The following is a 16672-nucleotide window of genomic DNA, read 5'->3' on the forward strand; positions in this document are numbered from 1 at the left end:
GGTACCATCAAATTACTAAAGGAGAACATTGGGGAAACTCTGAAAGACATTGTCATAGGCAAAGACTTCTTGGAAAAGACTCCAGAGGCACAGGAAACCAAATCCAAAATAGACAAATGGGATTACATGAAAGTAAGAAGGTTCAGAACTGCAAAGGAAACACTCAGCAAAGTGAAAAGACAGCTGACAGAATGGGAGAAGATATTTACAAACTATAAAACTGATAAAGGATCTAAGAGCTCAAGAAACTTGACAACAGCAAAACAAATAATCCAGTTAAAAATGGGCTAAGGACTTGAACAGGCTTCTTTTTAAAAGAGGAAATTCAAACAGCCAACAGAGACATGAAAAAATACATAGGATCACTAGCCATCAGGGAAATGCAAGTCAAAACCATAATGAGGTTTCACTTTACCCCCATTTGAGGTTTGTTCATTCATACAGAAATCAACAAAAAACGAATGCTGGTGAGGATGTGGGGAAAAAGGTACACTAATCCACTGTTTGGTGGGAATGTGGGAATGTAAACTTATACATCCACTGTGGAAGATGGCATGGGTGGATATACTTCAGAAATCTGGAGATACCTCAGAAATATGAATGTAGACCTAGCATTTGACCCAGCCCTCCCACTCCTGGGAATTTATCCAAGGGAGATGAAATCAACATATGAAAGAGTTATCTGTATCCCCATGTTTATTGCAGCTCAATTCACAATAACTAAGATATGGAATCAACTTAGATACCCATCAACTGATTACATGATAAAGAAATTATGGTATATGTACACCAAGGAATACTACTCAGCTGTAAAATACAGAATGAAATCCTGTTGATTGAAGCAAAAAGAATGCAATTGGAAACCATTATACTTACTGAAATAAGCCAGTCCCCAAAAGACAAACACCATACGTTTTCCCTGATCTGTGGTAACTAATAGGTAACCAAAAATGTAATGTGTAGGAGTGAAATTGACATTTTGAGATTCAATGATTGTTTACAATTCTTGTGTCTATTGTTAAGGAACAGTATTTTTTCCTTCTTACTATTTGTTGAACTCTTTGCTTAGTGCAGGTTTAATCTTATGAATATAAAGTAAGCTGAAAGTAGATCATTGTAAAAATTAAGGGAAGAAATAAAAAAAGGAGGAGGAGGAAGTGTGGGAGTGTGGGCAGGAGAGAAAGTAGGGTGGGAAGTATCACTGTGTTCCTAAATCAATCTATCTATCTATCTATCTATCTATCTATCTATCTATCTCTCTCTCTCTATATATATATATATATAAAGAGCATGAAATTTATATACCTTAAATAAATAAAAAAACAAACAAAAAAGAGATAAACTATTTACAAATTTAGAACAAAACTCATTTGCTCAGTGTTCAGAACAGGTAAGGAAAGGCAGTGCTGTGGAAGTTCAGAAAGAGAAGTCAGTTCTGGCTGGGAAGGCAGAAAGAGTGTTGTGGTTTGGTATGTCTGAATGATACCCCCCTCCCATGTCTTAGATGCTCAGTCCTCAGTGTGGTGATGTTGGCAGACAGTGTGATATTGGGAGGCAGTGCATGGTGACTGTGTCATAGGAAGGAATTTAATTTATATAGTTTCCTTGTGACCTTGGCTAGTTGTTCCAAGGGGAGTGTTATGTAAGAATGGACCTGGCCCCTTCTCAGCGTCAGGCTTCCTGTTTCCATGATCTCTCCATCTCACATGCACTCTCGTGATCCCTTCTGCCATGTGATGCAGTGATGAGGACTTGTGCCAGAGACTGCACCATGCTGTTTGAACTTTCACCTAATTGAGCCTGTTTTCTCAGCCTTAGGTGCTTCCTTTTAGTAACAGAAAATGGACTAAAATGGGGATGTAGGGAGGAAACTTATTTTACTGAATGACATCATATGCTGGACATTTTTGGTATGCCTGTATTTAATTCTGTATGGTAGATATAATTAATTATTATGCCTATTCTTTTTAATAGATTAAAACTAGACTTAGAGAGGGTGTATAACCAGTCCGAAGTCACAAAATTCGTGGTAATAGAGATTGAACTTCAGTTCTGAATCTAATGGCCAAGGTTTGATATACCATGCTATTTTCACTGGTGTTCACAAACATTACTCAAGTGTTTGCTATGCACAAGATGGCAACAAAGAAACTGGAGGCACTGAATCCATGTTAGAAAGGCAGTTTTTCTTTTTTTTATTTTTTTATTATTTATTTATTTATTTTTTTGACAGGCAGAGTGGACAGTGAGAGAGAGACAGAGAGAAAGGTCTTCCTTTTGCCGTTGGTTCACCCTCCAATGGCCGCCGCGGTAGCGCGCTGCGGCTGGCGCACCGCGCTGTTCCGATGGCAGGAGCCAGGTGCTTCTCCTGGTCTCCCCTGGGGTGCAGGGCCCAAGCACTTGGGCCATCCTCCACTGCACTCCCTGGCCACAGCAGAGAGCTGGCCTGGAAGAGGGGCAACCGGGACAGGATCGGTGCCCCGACCGGGACTAGAACCCGGTGTGCCGGCGCCGCAAGGCGGAGGATTAGCCTGTTGAGCCATGGCACCGGCCGAAAGGCAGTTTTTCTGATCTTCTACCCCTCCCCTAATTCTTTGACTGACTTTGAATTTCTCAGGACAGAAGACTCTTCATTTGGTTTCTGTGCTTCCAAATGTCTGGACAGACTAATACCAGTGGTATGAAATTGTGAGAAGTTTATGCTCTTTTCAATTATTTTTCTTTTTTTTAAAGGACTTATTTATTTGTTATTTGAACAGCAGAGTTACAGAGAGGCAGAGGCAGAGAGAGAGTGAGAGCAAAAGTGAGAGAGAGAGAGGTCTTCCATCAGTTGGTTCACTTCCCAAATGGCCACAATGGCCAGAGCTGAGCCAATCTGACACCAGGAGCTTTTTCCTGGTCTCCCACGTGGGTGCAGGGGCCCAAGCACTTGGGCCATCTTCTGCTGCTTTCCAAGGCCATAGCAGAGAACTGGATTGGAAGTGGAACAGCCTGGCTCAAACTGGCACCCATATGAGATGCCGGCACTGCAGGCGGTGGCTTTACCCTTTTTCTATCCTTCTAGAGAGATTCTCAGTTTGTTGTGACTCTTCAAGATCTCTCCTATATTTTCTCTACTTTTTGTAAAGGGATTGAGGAGAGGACTTAAGAACAGAGCTCTGTTTGGCACTATTATCTACATGGAATTTAGTAACATTGCTGTATTTGTGTAGTATTTTCTCTGTAGGGTAATTGATACTTGTTTTTCACTCATTTTAATACAGTAGTTTCTCTGTACAGTAAATTAACTTAAGATAAAGTTGCTGAATTATTAAGTCATATTAAGTCAATGATAGTATGTATGGTACACAGATCTGTCAAATATAGCAGAGTTCCAAAAATTGCTGAGATTTGAGAAACAATGATCCATGCCAATATTATCCTTTGGGGCAGGAATGAGAGTGCCAGTGAGAGGAAATTTCTTGTTTGCCTATAGACATACCAGCTCCTATTCAGATGAGGGCAGGATCTCACTGGGGTTTGGAGACCAGGATGGTACCTTCTGCCTTTAACCCCCATGTGCCTTTGGGCAAGTCTCCTTACCTTTCCAGAGCTGCCATTTCCACTGCATTAGAGAGATCACTCAGTCATTCAGTATGCCAGAATTTCTCTGGGGATCCTCTGTCCCTTTGTGCTCGGATCTCAAGGAACCTGATGAACACCTTCATTTTTTTGTTGGTGCTAGTGAAGACTGGTGGTGACGGGGAAAGCATTGCTATGTATTCAGTGTCATCAGCATTCTCTCTCCTTTGAGTGACTGGTTCAACTGTCCCCTCAGAATGGAGAAGTGACAGTTCCTTTGAATGAAAATATCACTTATTCCTTCAGAAGATGGTTTGGGATTAGCTCTTCACACAGTAAACTTTCTCAGCTCGCTTAACCCATAAATCTGCTTTCCAGCACTCAAAAATAACATTCATCCAATTTATCCTGTAAGTTGATATTTAATTATGTTTGTTTGGTTAATTTTGATTTTTTCAGTATTTAAGCATGACTAGTTAGAAAAATTAATTATATCTTTTTAGGCTGGGGTCTGCAGTTGCATACAGGCCTTCTATTTATACAACTTTCAAGAGGAGTGTTGGCAAATCTTTACTCTAGAGAGTAGGATACCATGTGGTCTCTGTCTCACCACTCAATTCAAGTATATAATGTGAAAGTAGCCATAGACAGTGTATAACTGAATCACCATGGCAATGTGCCAATAAAACTTTATTTACAAAATCAAGCATCTGGCCAGACTTGGCTCTTGGACCATGATTGCCAATTCCTATCCTAATATGTATTTATTTTTCTATACTTTCCTCCATGCTATGCACACACACATACACACACATTCTTAAAGACATTTTCAAGAAGCAAGATAGCCTAGAAATTGTGGAGATCTTGGACTAAGACAAGACCCGAGTGGACTATCTAATGTTCTGTGAATCACTAAATGGTTTTAATATACCTTTCAGAACTCTCATAAGAATGAAATGAAATACAAGCATAATGTACCTGACATGTGACAAGTACTCAGTAGACATTATATTCCCAATTTCAATACCCACCTTAATTTCCAGCACAATAGTAAGTCAGCATTAATATCTCTTTCCCTAATCCACCCTTACAGTATCAATAAGTCTGGATTGTGCAGAGGCAATTTTCTCAGGTGCAGTGTGTGACTGTTCTCGGCTTTCTGGCCTGCTCTCTCCAAGTATTGGGTGTGGATAAAATCAGGCAGCCTCTTCCAGGAATTCAGTGGAAAAGAATTTCTAGGCAGACTGCCTAAAAGCTACACTGTGTTCTTAGAAAGCAGCTGTTGTATCTGTTAAGAGTTACCTATGTGAGACTGTTGGCAGGAGCTGTTCTTTGAGGACTAACATTAGAGTCTGAGGGCTCCAAAGGCTGTGAATGATAGCATTTGCACCACCTCCATAATCAAAGACCACCACCTTCACAAAAACCCTCCTGGAAGTGTGGTGTATCCCAGAGATTTGGAAATGACGGAGCTTCTGCCATTTCTTGCAGACAATGCAACCCATTAAATTCTGCCCAGCCCAATGCTAGAAACAATGGGAAGAACAGCAGAGGAGATAGGACTTCAGCAGGTGACTTGGGATTCCCTCCCTTTTGGCTCTGCCTCAGAAAGACTCTGTGGTCCCCAAGTTGATTTCCATTCCCACCCTGCTGAGTAGGTCCAAGGCCTTTACTAAGCTTGTCAGAGCAGAAACAACCTCTGAAAATACCTCTGAAAATACCTCAGTCCAACTTGTGTGTTTTCTAGCAAAGAAAGCTGAGGCTCCAAGAGGAATGTCACTTGACTAAAATCACACAGGTATAATGCCAAAGCCATGATTCCTGGACATCTCAGTTTGGAGCTGTAGTCAATGGGAGATAATTTGATTTTTTTAGAGTCTTATAATGGCAAGATCTCACTCAAACGTGGAATTTAAAAAACTTGATCTCATAGAAGTAGGAAGTAGTACAGTGCTTACTAGAACTGGGAAGGGTAGTTGGGGAGGGAGGGATCGGGAGAGGTTGGTCAATGGATGCAAAGTTAAAAGTTATGGTTAATAGAAATAAATTCTACTTTTCCATTGCCCAGTAGAGTAACTATATTTAACAATAGTATACTGTATATTTCTATACAGAAACAGAAGAGTGGATTTGAAAATGTTTCCACAATGAAATGTAGATCTTTTGAAGTGTAGACATGCTAATTATCCTAACTTGGTCATCATACATTGTATACAAATATTGAAACAGCACACTGTACCCCACAAATATGTATAATATTTATGTGCCTGTTGTAAGTGGAATAAAACAAGTATACTCTTTATATTTGTATATATATATATGTGTGTGTGTGTGAGTTAAGTATCAAATGTCTTATAAGGAATGTTTTTCCTCTCTTATTTCATAACTCAAATTACCAAACAGTTCATTATAGCTGTATATATTTATAATAACATATATTTTTATATACAGGTACATGTGTTTGTGTATATGGATGTGTATATGTGTGTATGTATAATTTATTTACTCATGGCTTTCTTGTTTATCCATTCATATATAATGAGTGCCATTATGGTTCAGGTACTGTAATTAGGTCCTTGTTTTGTGTGTGCACACTTGTGTGTGTGTGTATGTGGGAGGCAGTAGTCCAATAGTGAACAGTTCATTGTTCTGGCTCTCCAGCAGTTGATACTGTCATGGTTTCTGTGGGTCAGAAATTTAGAAAGGGCTCAGCTGGATCTTATTGTGGTCTGTCATTGGATTGCACTCAGATGCTGGCTAGAGCTGCATTCCTCTGAAGGCTTAATTGGAGGTTGAGATTTTTTTCAAGTTGTCGCTGTCACTGGAGTGGAGTTAATGCTGTCTGTTTGCCAGGGTCCTTAGCTCTTCTCTGTAAGGATATGTGGGTGTTTTCATAGCATGGTGGCTACTTTCCCCGGAGCAAGAAATCAGTAAACTCAAGACAGAACCACAGTGCCTTTTATAACTTAACCTTCATAATCAAATATCTTCACTTCTCCTGTATTTTGTTGGTCATGGAAGACCAGTCGTGAATCCACGTGGGAAGTGGCTACACAAAAGCAGAATGTCAGTAGGTCAGGATCACATTTTAGATTGTCCTCCACTCCACATATTCTAAGTGGGAAATGCACAGATGATTGTCTTGGTGTTACATACCATAAAATAACTATAGAGTTGAAAGGAGCAAGTGATATGTGTTAACAATTGTATCTGAGGTTAGGGGAGGGTGGCGGTAGTGGTGATGTTAAAGACTTTTTGAATAAAATATTATTTAAGCTGGAGTATGATAATTGACTAGGAATTGGGCAGGCTTTGGGGTGAGGGTGTGGGAAGAGTATTCCAAGCAGAGGGAAGAACATTCTTTAGGTTGCAGCTAGAATGACATTTCCTCCAAAACTCTGGTCCCAGGAGATGCAGGACAAAAAAAATTCCTGTGCCTAAATAAGTTGGGAAATGCAGTACACTTAGTTCTTATGAGAGATTTGCAGTTCTCACCGACAGTAAAAGGCTTGAGAAATTTTGCACAAAAGATATTTTTAAACAATTGAACTTTCTTGAACATGGAAAAATTTAATATTCAGTGGGGAGCATTCTGGAAAAAGTTGCATGTGAGAAACACGGCAGTGCTTTCAGTTGTTGCTAAGCCCTTGTTAGTCCTTCTCATTGACTCAAGGGGATAAGAAAGAGGGAGCCATGCTTATTTCCTAAGTTTTTCTGACTTGAAGAGAAGGGAGCTGAGAGTTCATTCATTTATCAATTTATTAGTGAATATCTTTAGTTGTTCACTGTGAGAGGTAAAGTCAACCTGATTCAAATGGCTTTAAGCCAAAAATGCTAAATTATTAGCACACACAACGAGAAGGCCAAAAGGAAGTCTCATCTGGATCCAGGTTTTCAAACCAAATAACCAGGTTTCAAACCAGATCACCAGGCTCTGGGTTGTCCTTATTTTCAGCCAGGCTTTTCTCAGCTGGTGGTGCAGAAGATCAACAACTCTAATTTACCATCTATTAGCTTAGCAATCACTGGCAAAAGTGATGACTGATTGTTCCATCCAAAGGTTGGAGGTAGAATTTGATTGACGTGGCTTCTGTCATGAGGGAAGGAACTTGCATTGTGATACGCTGATTGACCTTCGGCAGGTGTCACCTTCTGGAGCCAAGTGCTTTGGTGCAGCTCCACTCAAACCACTTGGAATTAGAGAGAGAAAGTCATTCACCAAATGATATGGGAGATTTCTTGGAAGAAGAGATCCAGATAAATAAAATAAAAACTCTACTTCTACATCTATTTATTGTCAGTTTTTTGGCCATTCACAGTGAATAGAAATACTGAAGTTGACTCTTTTCTCAAAGGGCATGGAATCGTGAATACAAATGAGATACCCAGGCTTAATCACTACCTGAGACTTCACCTTTACACAGAATCTTCCCATGTAAGAATTTCAATTCATGTCTCAGAAAAGCTATCAAATCATGTCCACCTGACTATCATACAAAGTGACAAAGATCTTTCCTGCTCAGGGTCTTCTGTAATTATAATGAAATATTCCAACGAAGGCTATGCCAAGGTTCAGAGAGAAGATGGAAATTCATTATCTCTAGACCAGTGGTTCTCAATCCTATGTAGGTATCAGAATCATCTGGGGAAATTAAATAAACCCTGGAGTTCCTTCTTCACAAATTTTTCTGTGATGGAGCTACTGCTAATGGACCTTTTAAAAGGCCTCCCAGGCTGCTGAGATGTTCAGTCAATGTGGAAACCACAAGGTATAAAGACCAGAAGCTTCACTTTGCACACTCACTATATTTAGCCTACTTTTGTTGCCATTAATGAAATGCCTGAAGCTGAGTGACTTTAGGATGTTTATTTAGCTCACTGGTTTGGAGGCTGAGATTTCAAGATTGGGCAGCCCCATTGGTTGGGCTCCAGTGAGTCCCTCCTGGAGGATGACGTCACAATAGTAGGAATGACTGCAGGAGAGGGAGATCACATTGAGCCACAGCTCAGGCTCAGGATTTGACTGCCACTTGCTCTTGTGAGAATGAATTCAGGTGTCCACAAGAACTGCCTCAACCCCTGTGAAGGCAGCATCCCCAACAACCCACGGCCCTCCCACATGATCTCACCTCTTAGGGTTTTTACGCCATCTTTACAAAGTGTGGTCCAATTCTATAATAAATGAACATGTTGGGGGAAAACTACATCCAAACAATAGCACTCCTATTGACTTCTTTTTTTTTTTTATTTTTGACAGGCAGAGTGGACAGTGTGAGAGAGAGACAGAGAGAAAGGTCTTCCTTTTGCCGTTGGTTCACCCTCCAATGGCCGCCGCGGTAGGCGCGCTGCGGCCGGCGCACCGCGCTGATCCGATGGCAGGAGCCAGGGGCTTATCCTGGTCTCCCATGGGGTGCAGGGCCCAAGGACTTGGGCCATCCTCCACTGCACTCCCTGGCCACAGCAGAGAGCTGGCCTGGAAGAGGGGCAACCGGGACAGGATCGGTGCCCTGACCGGGACTAGAACCCGGTGTGCCGGCACCGCAAGGCGGAGGATTAGCCTGTTGAGCCACGGCGCCGGCCCTCCTATTGACTTCTAAGCCCCCAGTGTAAGGTTCAGCATGTAACAAGTGCCCATTGGTTGAACAAATGAATGAATGAGAAACTTACATACACAATGGTTCAGCAGTACACCTTGGTTTTCCCCTTCCTCCTATACACTGCAGAAGGGATACGTTTTCTTTGAAGGGAATAATGTATCTTCAAAGTGCAATATGCAAGATCTGGGGCATTTTCACAGCTCTTTGATTAGGAAAGTTTCCTTTCTTTCCCCACATAACAGGGCACTTGCTCTATCAGAGAGCACACAGATGATTTGCCTCAGGGCCTCCAAGAGGACTAATGATATATTTGTGGGGTCTCTGTGCAATTATAAGTAAGTTGATAGAAATAGATTAAGGCTACAATTTGGAAACATAAAAGGTTAATGCAGGTTAGATGCTTTTGTCACAAATTTGATTTCTGGGACCGATGACCAGGACTAGATTCACATTAGCTCCACTTCAGAAGTGCTGTCTCAGTGCTGCCTGAAGCTCTTGCAGGCTCTCAGCTGCCCCCATCCAGCTCTTCCTCAGGAGTATGCAGTGAGACATAATTATTCCGGTTATTTCTAGAAATATGGGGCCACTGTAACAATAGTGCTGGCTTCAGGGTACTGGTGGGTTTAGAATTAGATTTTTGCTGTACTATTTCTGAGGTGCTGACTGTGAGTTAAGGACCATAAAAATGTACCCTACATTAAGGGTGGGTACCTCTGTTAGCCCTACTCTGCTGGGTCCTCTAGGTCCTTGGGAATTAATCATCTTTCCCTTCTCAAGGCACTGGTTTGCATAGTCTCTGGAGGAAGCCACCTTGTTTTCAATACTGACCCATTCCTTGCTATGTGGCCTTTGGCAGCTTAAGTAACTTGACTCAGTTTTCTCATCAATGAAAAGGAGATAAAATAGAATTTACCTTACAGTGTTGCTAAGAATATTAAATGAAAATATCTCTACACAGATACATGAATGCATATTCTAGGCTAAAATACATACATGAATCTTAGAACAGCAACACTTTAAACGTTCAGAATATCTTGGTATGTCCTATTGTTGATCCTTGTACGGGACCATCATACAGGTTCTTTGATGGAGCTGAATCCTCTTCTCTCTGTAACTTATTCCTGAATCTCTGATCTCCCATGTCACTACCTCAACACACATCTGATGTTATCTTGCCTGCAGGCCCTTGGAATCTATGTGCACAGATGCCTCTGGAGCTGTGTGCTGTAAGCTGGTGTGGCAATTTGTAGCAGCTCCGTTGCACTTCACGCTTTGGAAGGTGGGATCTCACAATCTTCTCCAGAGAAGAGCCTTCTTCAGTCTAAAAATGGCAGAGGAACTTGATCGTATTTGCTATGTTCCTGAGGGATGTCATCTATAATCGGGCATTTTTTCCTGATGTGGCATTTGTGTCCATTGGCCCCACTTCTCCTAATGCTTTACCAATGGTAGTGCTTTGAGCGGTTGCTTGTACATATTTGTACACATTTGATTGTCCTTATGGCTAGACTGTAAGTTCTCTGAAGGCTAAGACCATACTTGTCTTTCCAGCTTGTTATTTCCCACATCAAACTCAGTGCTTGACATATGAAAAATTTCCTTCATGTTTATTAAATTGTCCTAATCCTTTGATGGGGGCTGTTGCGAATTCTGACTATTCACATGGTCACCCATGCATTGACTCTGAATAATACAGTAAGAAGGAGAAAAGAACAAGGACAAGTAGGTAAAAATATAGAAACTGAAATCACATATAATTGTGGTACCAGGGTGTGTGCAGTCATTCAAAGTTCCCTGTGAGGAAAGGGATCTTCAGAAAGTCATGATAACTATGGACCTTTTCCTTCTCTTCCAAGGGCCCTCAACATCCAAAGGTTTAATAACCCAAAAAGATTCCAAAGCTTAACCAGGCCTTGAGGACTTTACTCTCTGATCTAGAATCATGGTGTTTCAGTGAATCTAGTGTTCATTAGTTCTCTTACTGTCAACTACCACCTAAATTGTAGACTTTTCACAGAGATTAAAAATGTTTCCCTCTAAAAATTGGGGAAGATTGATAAATGCTATGTTTAAGGAACGTAGCATAATTCCTGACACATAGTAGGCATTTAATGAATATTCAATTTCTTTTTTAAAGATTTTATTTATTTATTTGAGATTTAGAGGTAGAAAGAGAGGGAGAGACAGAGAGAAAGGTCTTCCATCTGCTGGTTAACTACCCAAAAGGCCATAATGGCTGGAGCTGGGCTGATCCAAAGCCAGGAATCATGAGTTTCCTCCAGGACTCTCATGTGGGTGCAGGGGCCATCCTCCACTGCTCTCCCAGGCCATAGCAGAGAGCTAGATTAGAAGAGGAGCAGCCAGGACTAGAACTGTCATCCATATGGGATGCTGGCAACACAGGCAGAAGCTTAACCTACTATACCGTAGAGCTGGTCCCTCAATTTCTTCACATTAGTGAACATGCTTCCTACTAAGTGTCATTCTTTTGTTTTTTCACTTACTTGCTTATTCGTTCCTTTGGGATATAGTAGTATGATCCAAGTTCTACAACAATCTACATAATCTTGAACAAATTATTGAATCTCCATGTCTCAGTCTTCGTATCTGTGAAATGGAAATGATAATAATAGTTCCTTCGAGGGTTATAGTAAGAATTCAATGAAATTACATTTGTGTTTGACACTTAACCACTTTATAAGTATTATTACTATTAGTATTATGCTATGTTTTTAGTCAGGCAGTAGGCATAAAGGATTGGATATTTTAGAGCATAAGAACAGGCTACGCTAATGAATTTAAGAATAGCACTAAGTGAATACATAAGGATGAGATCTGGCACTTTCTGAACATCTATAGTAGGCTCAATTCTTTCTCTCTCTCTTTTTTTTTTTTTTACCTCAAGTCAAGCAGATAGCTAGTCCTTGAACAATTTCACATATCTTCAATATGGAAAAAGCGAGGGCTAATATATGTGGGTTACAGCAAGTGAAATGAAGACATACATTTGTGAATCAAACCCGGGTCATAAAGATAGGATTGATAAAAGACCAGGATCAGGACCATGGAGAGCTCTTGGAAGGGGTGAGGGGCTCCACAAATTAGGATGGAAGAGAAATGGCGCCGTGGCTCACTTGGCTAATCCTCTGCCTGCGGCACTGGCACCCCAGGTTCTAATCCCAGTTGGGGTGCCGGATTCTGTCCCGGTTGCTCCTCTTCCAGTCCAGCTCTCTGCTGTGCCTCGGGAAGGCAGTGGAGGATGGCCTAAGTGCTTGGGCCCTGCACCTGCATTGGAGACCAGGAGAAAGCACCTGGCTCCTGGCTCCTGGCTTTAGATTGGCGCACTGGCCTTAGTGGCCATTTTGGGGGTGAACCAATGGAAAAGGAAGACCTTTCTCTCTGTCTCTCTGTTTCTCACTGTCTAACTCTGCCTGTCAAAAAAAAAAAAAAAGAAAAAAAAAAAAAAAGAATCAGTCCTTCTATCTTGGTTGTGTGGGAACTGGAGGTAGTTGCCCTATCTTCCCTTCAGTATTGACTTCTTTGCTTCCACTGGAGATTCCTTGAAGGAAACAAGCTTACAAATCAGCTTTTCCTTTACTCGAGTGAGGGATGCTATTGAACATTATCTTTCTATCACAGAATCTTTTATTGTAAGCTTCTCAGGAAAAATTTCCTTTGAGTATGTTCAAGGAAAACTTTTGTCTTTCATTGTCTTGTGCATAAAAAAGTGCAGACAATAGCTATGTTTTCTCTTAATTTTTAGCTCTCAGGAATTCTGAAATCTTAGCTTGATTATAGCAAATAAGTTGGACTTTGTGACTGTATTATTTGTACTCTATTTTTCTCCCAAGTCTACTAATTCTTTCACTACCTGTAGCTCCTTATCCTACTGATTCATATTTTGCCTACTCAAGGTTCCATAACTTTACTTAACATTTCATTTTGTATGTTTCCTGTTAGCATCTTCAAATCTTTTAGGAAGGTGTTGAGTTCTAAAAAAAACTACCTAAATAGCAAATACATGTCCCTTATTATAGATGGAGCTAGTGGGGTGAAGTAATGAGGAAAATGGCCCAAAGAGAGTAGGACGATTATGTCACTACTGCACCTGCTAGTCATATGAGGAAGAATCATGTTTGTGATTAGCCACAACTATCCACATTTCTTGGCCCTACACTCTAAGTACAGTGTATTCTTTCATATAACTTGAATCAGTGAATTATCAGTTTGATCATAAGCTTGATTATTTGGCTTAAAATCTTGGCTTCTTTTTTTGTGTATCCACTGACTCACTATTCCTAAGCTATTTCCAGCTCCTCGTTCTCACCTTCATACCCTCTACTGAACATTAATCCCTCCACCTTGATCAAATTCCCACCACTGGCTCATGTGCAATTCCCTCTCTGACCCTCATCTTTATCTGCTAATACCTTTCTGTCGAAAGCTCTAAAGAAAGACTCCATTCTTAGCTACACCTCTCCTGGTTACATGCCAAAATCCATTCTGCCATGGCAGCTTGACACTACCATTAAAGAGGAAACTGGGAAAAGATGCTATTTAACTCAAAGGGATGTGCCTGGTAATGGAGAGTGCTTAATATCCGTTCCAATTCTCAATTGTGTAGAACAAATAATAGGCATAGCCTCAGCGCACTATCACTCAGAGCAGGCATTCAGTAAGTATTCATTTTTCAAAAATAGTAAAATAACCTAGTTTTAGAAAACTTACACATTAATGAAATTGGTTCTCATATACATGTGCAGCAAGTATTTGCAGTCCTATGTCATGGATGAGAAGGAGTCCCTGAATCGTGAACTAATTTACTCAAAGTCAATAGTGGTAGGAGGTGATGAAACCTTAGCACATAAGCTCAGATCTTCTGTTCCCAGAGTTGATTCTCCTAACATCAGTTACATGGACTCAGTTTAAGAGAATACAGAAGGAGATATGTTGGGAGGATAAAGGGTGAAACACTTTGTGTATTCCATAAAATGTAAGAGAACCTTTCAAATATTGTATAGCTTCCTCATAGACACCCACTTTTAAAAGGGGAAATCTGCATAGCCTGAGGCCAAGTAGGCTTGCTTACAGAAAACACTTTGCTCTTCTTTAATTATGTCATTAAAAAAGGACAAACATATATTATTACACTTTTACCTATCCTGGTAATTAAGATTGTAATCTGGATGACTGCTAGAGCTTGTAATGAGATTATATCCCCCTATTAAAGGAATGATCCAGTGGTGTAATGAATAAGGCTTGAATTCTACTTAGTATGCCATTGGGCTTAGGGAAGGCACTGAAAAACATTAAAAGGCACCGTAAGTGAGGAAGAGCCACCCCAGAATGTTGTGGTGCTTGCATAGTCCACAGTATTTAGAATTAAAACTTGGTGAGGTTTTTTTGGTGTGCTTTTTTCTGTTTTGTGTTTTTTCCTGATTTTATTTGTTCTAGGTTTATAAATTTCTATTGCCTTTTTCTTTCTTTCTTAGTATATTGCTGAAAGGAAGTACCATAATTTTGGAAGACTTACTTATTTGAAATGCAGAGTGACACAGAGAGATGTTCTATCTATTGTATCATTCCATAAATGCCTGCAACAGCTGGGGCTGTGTTAAGTTGAAGCCAGGACACTCTATTCAGGTTTTCCATGTGAGTGGCAGGGCTCAAGAGCTTGCCTCCCAGGTGTTTTAGAAGGAAGCTGGATCTGAAGTGTGGAGTAGTTTGGTCTCAAACTGGCAGTCTTATGTGGGATGTGGACGTCTCGTGCTGTATCTTACCCAACTGTATCACAATGCATGCCCCCAAATTTTTAAAAATAGTCACCAGAATCTGTAAAAAAATGTACTGCTCTTTGATAGTACTTAGTAAATTCTCTAAGTAATATAACAATGAAAGGTGTTTTTATTACTACTTTGCAAGTTTATTTTAATCTTTACAGTGTCAGATACTCTCTGATTTTTAAAATTTTATTAGGCTTTTTGACTTTCTAAAGTCTAAAGATGTCAAGTTGTTTTCAAAACATGTTGGTTTGGGGGCTGGTGTTGTGGCGTGGTGGGTAAAATCTACTGCCTCAGTTCTGGCATCCCATATGGGTGTCAGTTTGAGTCCCAGCTGCTCCACTTCTGATACAGCTCTCTGCTATGGCCTGGGAGGGCAGAAGAAGATGACCCAACTCCTTGGGCCCCTGTACCCACGTGGGAAACCCAGAAGAAGCTCCTGGTTCCTGGCTTCAGATCAGCGCATTTCCAGCCATTGCGGCCATCTGGGGAGTGAACCAGCGGATGGAAGACCTCTCTCTCTGTCTCTACTTCTCTCTCTGCCTCTGCCTCTCTGTAACTCTGCCTTTCAAGTAAATAAATAAATCTTCATAAAAAAAACCCATCAATTTTGAAGTTTCATTGACAGTAATCTATTGTCTGGGAGTCACTTCTAACTCTATGCTTGAATTTGCTATGCAATGTTCACAGTAAGAATTTCATTGACAGAAAATGATAATGAACTTATCACAAATTGGTTGGCTAAAGAAAAATATCTCATATAATGGTGAAATACTGGAGTGTAATCAGTATGAAGAATAACTATATCCAAGGGGTGTCTCTCTTTTTTTAATCACAAGGACTTTTTTTTTTTAAGATTTAGATTTATTTATTTATTTGAAAGGCAGAGATACAGGGGGAGGGAGGAGGAGAGAGAGAGGGAGAGATTTTTAATGTTCTGGTTTACTCCCCAGATGACTGAAATGGCCAACACTGGGCCAGTCTGAAGCCAGGAGCCAGGAGCTGTATGTGGGACTCCCATGTGGGTGGCAGGGACCCAAACACTTGGGCCATCTTCTGCTTCTATTCCCAGGCCATTAGCAGGGAGCTGCATTAGAAGCTGAGCAGCTGGGACATGAACCAATGCCCATATGGAATGCTGGGATGCTTACATCACAGGCAGTGGCTTTACTCACTATGATACAAGGCCAAGTACTGCAAGGCCACATACTGCCTGCTGCACACTCACCCACCTTGGCCAAAGGCTCTCTTGACAATGTCCTTGGGCCTCTCTCTCTCTCTCTCTCTCTGTCTCTCTCTCCTTCCCTCCTCCCCACTCCCCTCCCCTTCCCCATTTGTGTCTGCCACATTTAACTGCTCCACACACAGAATGAAAACCCTTTCTAATAGTTCCTGCTAAAATGCTGATGATAAACCTTATTGCCTTGAATTACATGCTTATTTGGGACCATCCTCTGAGACTTAATTGTGCAGGTTGAAGCAGGAGGGTAGAACAACTTTTCTCTGAATCAAGGGACAGGCAGGAAGACAGATTGGTTCTCAGAGGGACAATCAGGATATCACCAGAAGAAGCAAGTTAGGGGTGAGAAGCCAAAACTCCATGGATTTTCTCTATAGTAGTTGTCTAGTATCTTCTTAGTCACTGTCTTCATGAACTTATTTTCTGCAGAAATATTGTTTTAATGTTTGAATAGTAGTGAATCTCACAACATTCTTCCTGCCATTCAGGTAACA

This window comes from Lepus europaeus, chromosome 4, assembly GCF_033115175.1.
Source record: "Lepus europaeus isolate LE1 chromosome 4, mLepTim1.pri, whole genome shotgun sequence".
Classification (NCBI taxonomy): domain Eukaryota; kingdom Metazoa; phylum Chordata; class Mammalia; order Lagomorpha; family Leporidae; genus Lepus; species Lepus europaeus.